The 7,130-nt window shown below is 56.8% G+C and overlaps 1 long non-coding RNA gene across 1 annotated transcript in view; it reads left to right on the top strand.

Moving 5' to 3' along the window:
* Nucleotides 1-7,124, top strand: part of LOC102727592 (uncharacterized) — a 13,433-nt gene extending 6,309 nt beyond the window's left edge. Inside the window, exons 2-3 of the long non-coding RNA XR_014142064.1 lie at nucleotides 611-3,192; nucleotides 3,537-7,124. This is a non-coding gene — a long non-coding RNA (uncharacterized LOC102727592). The remainder of the gene's footprint in view (nucleotides 1-610; nucleotides 3,193-3,536) is intronic.
* The last annotated feature ends 6 nt before the right edge of the window (nucleotides 7,125-7,130 follow it).

Here is a 7,130-nt window from a genome sequence, read left to right as displayed (position 1 = left end):
TGGGCAGGAGGCTGTGGAGTGCGGTGTCCCCTCTGCCGCCCGCCTGTGCCTTCTTGAGCTGGTCCCGGCTGAGTTCTGTGGCACTCTGCAGAAACCGTCTCTTTCCCGTAGGAAGACCAGAGCACCTTTCATGCTCAGCCCTTCTGTCCCTTCTCTGGTGTGGTGTTTACGCTTGTCATAGTTCCCGTGTCTCCTCCTCTGTCATTTCTTCCATATAGAATCGACGCATTTCTTCAGCCCAAATCCATGTCTTAGCAGTTCAGGATTTAGCGCTGGTCTCCGCGTGTTACCTGTCCGTGAACCCCCCGGTACCTGCGTGCCAGGCCGGGGAGGCTGGATTTGGTCCCATGAGCCGTTTGGAAGGACTGCAGATGTTGTAATTCCGGATTTCTGCCCACTGTCCTCAGGTTCTCTTGCTGCCCTTTTTCAGGTTGTTCATTCCTTTCGTTACTTACGGGGCGCAGTACAAAGGGGAGGAGGTTATGTTTGTATTTATGGCTTTGATACTGGTCCAGATACGAGCCATGAGTTAGGCCACTCATCTCAGTGTCTGTTACTTTGTAAATTATTAACAAGTGTTCGTCATGTCCTGCGTCATCTGTTAAACCAGGAGAAGAGCCTTGGTAACGGGGAAGAGGTGCCCATAACTTCTGACGTCCATGACAGTTGACATTTCAAGTGAGAGGACATGCGTCACAGGACGAGCCCTGGCCTGGGAACTGGGGTCCAGGCACTGGTGCGGCCCTGCCCTGTCGACCCCACAGCCCGGGTGGCCTGCGCACCTCCCTTGGCCCTGGTCACCGCCTGCTGCAGAAACAACCCGAGTAACGCGAGCTGACTCACGGGACAGCGTCATGCTGTACCTTCCAGATGCACCCGGGGGTTGCCCGTCTGTTCTGCTATTGCCTTGCTCACTGGTAGCCACGAGCCTGCCATCACGGACCCCCGCCCCGGGCCCCCTCCGTGGTTCCATGTGCCACCCCCCTCGGGCTGCCCTCCGCAATCTCTGGACAGCCCGCGGGGCTCACGTCCTGCCGGCTGTGGCCAGCACTCTAGGGCAGGCCCGTGTGCTGTCTGGGGCAGTGCTGAGAAAGCTGGGACGACCATGGGCCACGTGAAGGGACGGCTCCCTTGTGGTCCATCTGGACCACATTCTGTCCCCTCCGCTGTCCCGGAAAGGTGAACAGGGTGGGAGGGCCAGACAAGGACACCAGGATCTGGTACTGCGGACGGGATTGCAGAGCGAGCCGCATCTCACCGCGCATCTTCCAGAGCAGCTGCTGGGCTGTGCGGAGGGAGGAGCGCGAGGCCCAGCGAGGGCCGGGGAACCGATGCTTTCCTGTCGTCCCAGTCAGCCTGCAAGTGAGCCTGAAGGGTTACCGTCGGGTGTTTGGTCGTCTACTACTGAGTGCCTGGCTATCTTTTAGAATGGTGTTTTTATTGTAGTAAATGTATGTAACGTAAATATTGCCATTTCACCCACTGCTTATGTGCGGAGCGCCCTGCCGTGCCCCCATCCCACACGGTCCCGTGAAGCACCGGCCCCTGCGGTCTTCTGTCTGTCATGCACGTGTCCTTCCACGCCTGGCTGTCCTCACTCCCTACCGTGTCTTCGGGCGGATCTGTGTTCCCTTTTCACAGCTGAGTGGTGCACGCCATACAGGTGGCCCGCATCGTGTGTCCGTTCATCCACAGCTGTTGTGCGTGGTGCTTCCCTGAGCGTTCACACACGCAGACGTCTGTGTGGGTCCTGTCTCTGCTCCCTGGGGGCATATACCTAGCGAGGCGTGGAATTGCTCGGTTCTGGATAATTCCACATGTAGATTTTTGATGAGCTGCCAGGCTGTTCTCCGTAATGGCTTCACCCTTTTATAATCCTGCCGGTGACGGGTGAGGGGAAGTGAGTCCTCCAACCTCATTCTTCTTTTTCAGCATTGCTCTGGCCCTCCAGGGCTCCTTGCAATTCCATATGGGTTTGAGGATCCATTTTTCCATTTCTGGGGGAATAAAGAGGCTGCTGGAAACTTGATATGATTTGCATTGAATGTGCAGGTCACTTGGAGGCGTCTTGCCGTCTTGCCAGTATTAAGTCTTGCAGTCCAGGAACACCGAACATCCCTCGTTATTTCGGTCTTCTTTAATTTCTTTCAGTGTGGTGTGTGGTTTTTAGGCCTTTGTGTCTGTTTTCTTGTATTCTGGGATGAGTCCTATTGAATCCCGTCGTGAGCTGATAGTGAGTGAGCTGGTCCCCAGGGTCCCCCTCTAGCCCTGGGAGGTGCTCACCATGTGCTGACCCTGTCTGGACCTTGAGAGGCCACTGGGAACTGGAGTGAGGGCTGACAGATCCCTGGAGACTCCGCTCTCAGAGTCTTCCTGTGGGGACAGCACTGTGGGGACCAGGTGCGTCGGCTTCCCCCCTCCCATCCCCCACTGCACAGAGAGGGGGTCTGGAGGAGGGGGCCGCGGCAGGGGCCTCCCTAGAAGACAACCCTGTGCTGCTGTCCACAGATAGCCCTTGGGGCCTCAAGGAATGCAGCAGAAGGGACGGGTGGGACGCGGGGGTGGTCTGTGAGTGCTGAATGTGACAGATTGTAGCCTACAATGTTCTTTACAGCCTCCAGAGCTTTGGCTGTGCTGGAAGCCAGTTTTTCCCTCTTTACCTTCTCTATAGCATATTAATGGTCCCAACTGGTAGAACTATTTGGAGTTGCAGACAGCTTGATTTATCCCAGCTCTGTTCTTAAATGGTTGCTAATTTCTCACTGCAAGAAAATTCACAGTTTTTCAGTGAGTCAGCTTAATAACAAGATCAGGGCAGACAGTCTAGCTAATACTAAACTCACTTTAGGTGTTTCATATGAATACAGTAATACCTTGAATCCTGGAGTCTCATCGTGAAGTAGAACAAAACATTTTCTTCTTTCAGGCCCTAAGTGAGGCCACCAGCACATTACAGACGTTCTGGAAACATCAAGGCCCGCGCCTCTGCGCCCCGCGTCCTCCCCTGCAGCAGAGGAGGGTGTGCAAAAACCCGAGTGATCTGCAGGCGCTCAACCAAGTCTGCACAGGAGGCTCCGTGCCCACGCGTTACGTGGTGAACGCCCGAAGCCGGGCGCTCCGGGGCCTCTGATTCCCCGATTCCCACACCTTGATGGCTTGCATGAGGTGCACACATTTAAGCACAGGTGTTTGGTGAGCGGACCTGCTCTGCTGGATGAGCTGTTCTTCCGTTTGTATAAACAAAATGGAAACATCTCCGTACCTGCTTGTGTCCGTGGTCTTGGGGAGGTTAGGGTTAGGGTTAGGAGATACAGGCTGAGTCCAGAGCAGCAGAGAGCACAGGAATGTCTGCTCGGCCCTGGGAACCACATGGCGCCCCTGCCCCCAGCCGGGGTCGCCTGGGCCGTGTGTCCCCACCCCCTCCAGTCGCTGACGCACCCAGCCCGCGGGGCACGGAGCCTCCTGTGCAGACTTGGTTGAGCGCCTGCAGCCCTCCGGGCTACAGATTGCTGAGTATTTCTGCGGTTTCTTTCCAGAGGCTGCTCCCAGACGGTGTCTCGCCTACGCTTGTGTGCAGGAGTGCTTCTTTCTCCCCAGCTCGGTGCACTTTCTGTGTAGGGGCAGACGTGTCCGCGAGATGGCTGGTCACCGGGCTTACTTACTGGCGTGGCAGGGGCTCGAGGAAGAAAGCGCGGAGCCTGCTCGGAGGTTCCTCTGGGCGGCCAGCTGATATTTCAGAGCCTGGCGGGGTGACACTGATGACTAGACAGCTTGTCATCCTGGGCCGCAGAAGTCACAACTGCGTGAAGGTCTGGCCAGACTTCGTGTTCCGCAGTCTTTCCACCCCGTGTTCTATGGAATGCACATGATGGCATTTAATGTGTCCAGTCCCTTCCTTAAAGGGAAAAACACTGGACCAATACTCCAGAGGGACTCCTAGTTCGAAGCTTACTCAGTAACTTTCTTTGCAGACTTGGTAGCTGTGCAGATCACTCGGGTTTTTGCAGTATTAGCTCATTTCAAGCGCAGTTGGAAGCATTTGAGGCTGCGAAGGAGGGGGTCTCAGTGAGACATTTTCACAATCAGACAGTTCAATGGGAACGAGCCCGAGTGTACACTTCGGACTCCATAAAATGCTCGGCTTTCGTAGCCACGTCAGTTGGTCTTGCTCACAAAGTAAGTGCTGTGCCTGTTATCGCCGTGCTTCTGTGCATACAAAGCATAGACTCAGGACCGTAGGAATTCCTCCCGGTGCCGCTGCTTCTGTGGGCGGGGAGACGGTAGGGGCCGTCACGGAGCATGGCCCTCGGTGGGAGAGCCGTGCGGAGATGAGCCATGAGTATACCGTTCACCAGCTATCAAAGAACAGATCTGGGTCCTTATTCTTCATGTTGATTTCATGGGGAAACGGTAATATTTTTATTTGGTTCGGTTAAACAAGAGGCACTGTTAAGATGAACGATGCTTGTCATTTTTTACGGGGCACCTGACTGGCTCCGTCGGAGGAGCATGCGACTCTTGATCTTGGGGTCTGAGTTTGAGCCCCATGTGAGGATGTAGAGATTACTTAAATAAATGAAACTTTAGGAAATGCTTATTGTTGGGGCGCTGGGTGGCTCAGTCGGTTAAGCGGCTGCCTTCGGCTCAGGTCATGATCCCAGGGTCCTGGGATCGAGCCCCACGTCAGGCTCCCTGCTCAGTGGAGAGCTTGCTTCTTCCTCTCCCTCTCCCTGCTGTTCTGCCTACTTGTGCTCTCTCTCTCTGTCAAATAAATAAAATCTTTAAAAAAAAAAAAAAGAAACGCTTATTGTTTTTACTGTTGAGGATGTGAGCGTTAGAAAATTGAAAGTCGCAGGTGTGGCTCTCCTTACAGGGGACCTTTGCCATAGCCGCTCGGGGCTCCAGGAGCAGGCCGGGGCTCCAGGAGCAGGCCCGGGCTCCCGCCCTCTGCCCGGGGCTGAATGGCTTGCTGATCCCTGCTGAAGGCCCTTTTGCCTTTTTAAGGAACGTGTGCAGTCCCTGTCCACACCGTCGCACAGTGGCGCCCGTCATCCACGGGCTCATCGTGTCCGGGTCGTACTGTGAGCTGGCTGCTGGCTGGGGCTCTCGGGCGCGTCCTGTCAGCCTGATGTGTGAAGCATTCGGTTTGAGGGTTCACGGCGCCCCACGGCCCTCCCCTGCCTCCACCCCCAGGGTCACGTCCCCGTGCCAGCGTATGGGCACACGGCACCCCCGTGCCACCAGCCGTGCTTGTCTGACGGGCACGGATTGGATCCGGCTCGGGACAACGTCTCCTTTCTTCTCCGGTCCTGTGTCCTGACTTTCTACTAGTGGAATGGACGATGGGCCGTCCACACAGGACACAGCTCAGAGCCTGCTGGGCCCAAAGGACACTTGATGTAGTTGACAAGGGCGCAGAGGTTGCAGACAGTGCGTGCGGCCTGATTGCCCCACACAGGGCGGGGGGCCGCGCGTGGCTGTGACGTCAGGTGCGAGCAGGCGGCAGAGGCTAGTCTCCCCGGGGCTGTGGTGTGCCCATGCCTGGCAGAGCAGCCTCGTGAGTGCCCGGAAAAGTGCAGGCCAGCTGGGAGGGGTCATTGAGCAGAGAAGTGCTCAAGGACCTGCATCCCACCGTGCTGAGCTGCGACTGTTTATTGTGCCGTTTGGGCCTCAGCCATATGAGGTCATAGGAACGCGATGGAAAAGACCTCCTGTATTAGGTCATCCAGCCCGTCCCTCGGAGCTGACTGACCCCACGGTATACTTTCCAGAGCTCCGTCCAGTTTTTCCAGTGACTCAGCGGCTCCCAGAGGAGGGCGCAAAAGGCTGGTGTCTGAGCCTGCTACCTTGGGCCAGGATTTCTTCCTCGGCGCCTGGACGGAGCTCCCGGGGATGATGCCGTTGTTTGCAGAGAGATGTGGGCTGCGTCCTGCCTCTGTCACAAGCACGTGTGACTGCAGATGGCCTCGGGTCCCTCTCCAGCATGGGTGCGGCGCGGGGCTCCTGCCACTGAGCCTTCCGGGACTTGGCGGGGGCACCTCACGTCGCACTTTATAGTTTTCACAGCTTGTTCACATTTGTGAGCTCATTCGAGCCTCCCCATTTCTGAGGACGGAGTTGATCTTACTCTCCTCTGGCCGCCTCCCTGCCTCCATTCTGGTCCTCGTGTGTCAGACGAAGCGGCTCGCCCACGTGGTGGCGGGCAGTGCCAGGCGCTTCGTGTGAGCTGAGCGCACGGACAGGGTGGCCACGCCCTCCCTCACTTCCTCTGGGTGCCGCGTGCTCTCCTGGACCTGGGGCCGCTCCCAGGCTGCAGTGTCCCCTGGCCGTGCCCATGACGTTGATCTCCGTGTGCAGTGGTGCGCTGCCAGCTCGGTTAGATCTGGGACCCTCGCTGCTGACGTCCTTCCCACGGGACAGAGGACTCGGAGCACGGCCGTACACGGTCGATCACTGCCAGTTGGTAAACGGGCACCCAGGACTCCTCTGATGATTCAGTCTGCAGTTCCTTTGTCTTGACCTAACCAGGGATCTGAAACTTTCCCTAACAGAGGCATTAACATTTATTGCACGTAGTTGGTCAGTAAGATCTCTCTTAAAATCGTTCCTTTTTGTTGTCAGCTTGAGGATGTTAAATTTTTAAAGGCAGGCTCACCACGCATGTGGTTAAAGTACATTTCACACTGCGAGTAGTCTCGATAGGATTGCAGTCAAGTGGCTGTTCTCAGCAGTGCGTGAGACGTATGAAGCATGACGTGAGGCCCAGAGAGGGGGTAAGGGGCCTGGCCTCCAGGAGCCCCAGGTGCGCCCACAGGGTTGTGCTGTGGTAGCTGATTCGTCACCTCGAGCTGCGGAGGGATCTGTGAAATGTTTCCAACAGATGGGCAAGACAGGGGTTTGGCTTTTCTTCCACTTCCGTCTGCAGCTAGGTACGTGGGTGAAGACAGGGATTGGGTCCTGGATGGTCCCTGGGCCAGCCGACCCCCCGCCCCCTGCTACTGCTGTGTGGCTGGAACAGCAGTGCCTCAGGGGCATTGTCAGGAGGTGTGGGGGCTGTGGCCTGGAGCAGGGCCAGAGGGCTGATGCCTCATCTGCTTCAGCTCTGACCCCCCAGGGCTCAGAGGGTCAGA

Source organism: Leptonychotes weddellii, unplaced genomic scaffold (assembly GCF_054177405.1).
Source record: "Leptonychotes weddellii isolate Sample4059 unplaced genomic scaffold, ASM5417740v2 HiC_scaffold_2409, whole genome shotgun sequence".
Classification (NCBI taxonomy): domain Eukaryota; kingdom Metazoa; phylum Chordata; class Mammalia; order Carnivora; family Phocidae; genus Leptonychotes; species Leptonychotes weddellii.
The sequence above is the reverse complement of the archived record's forward strand: the minus strand, read 5'-3'. Positions and strand labels throughout refer to the sequence as shown.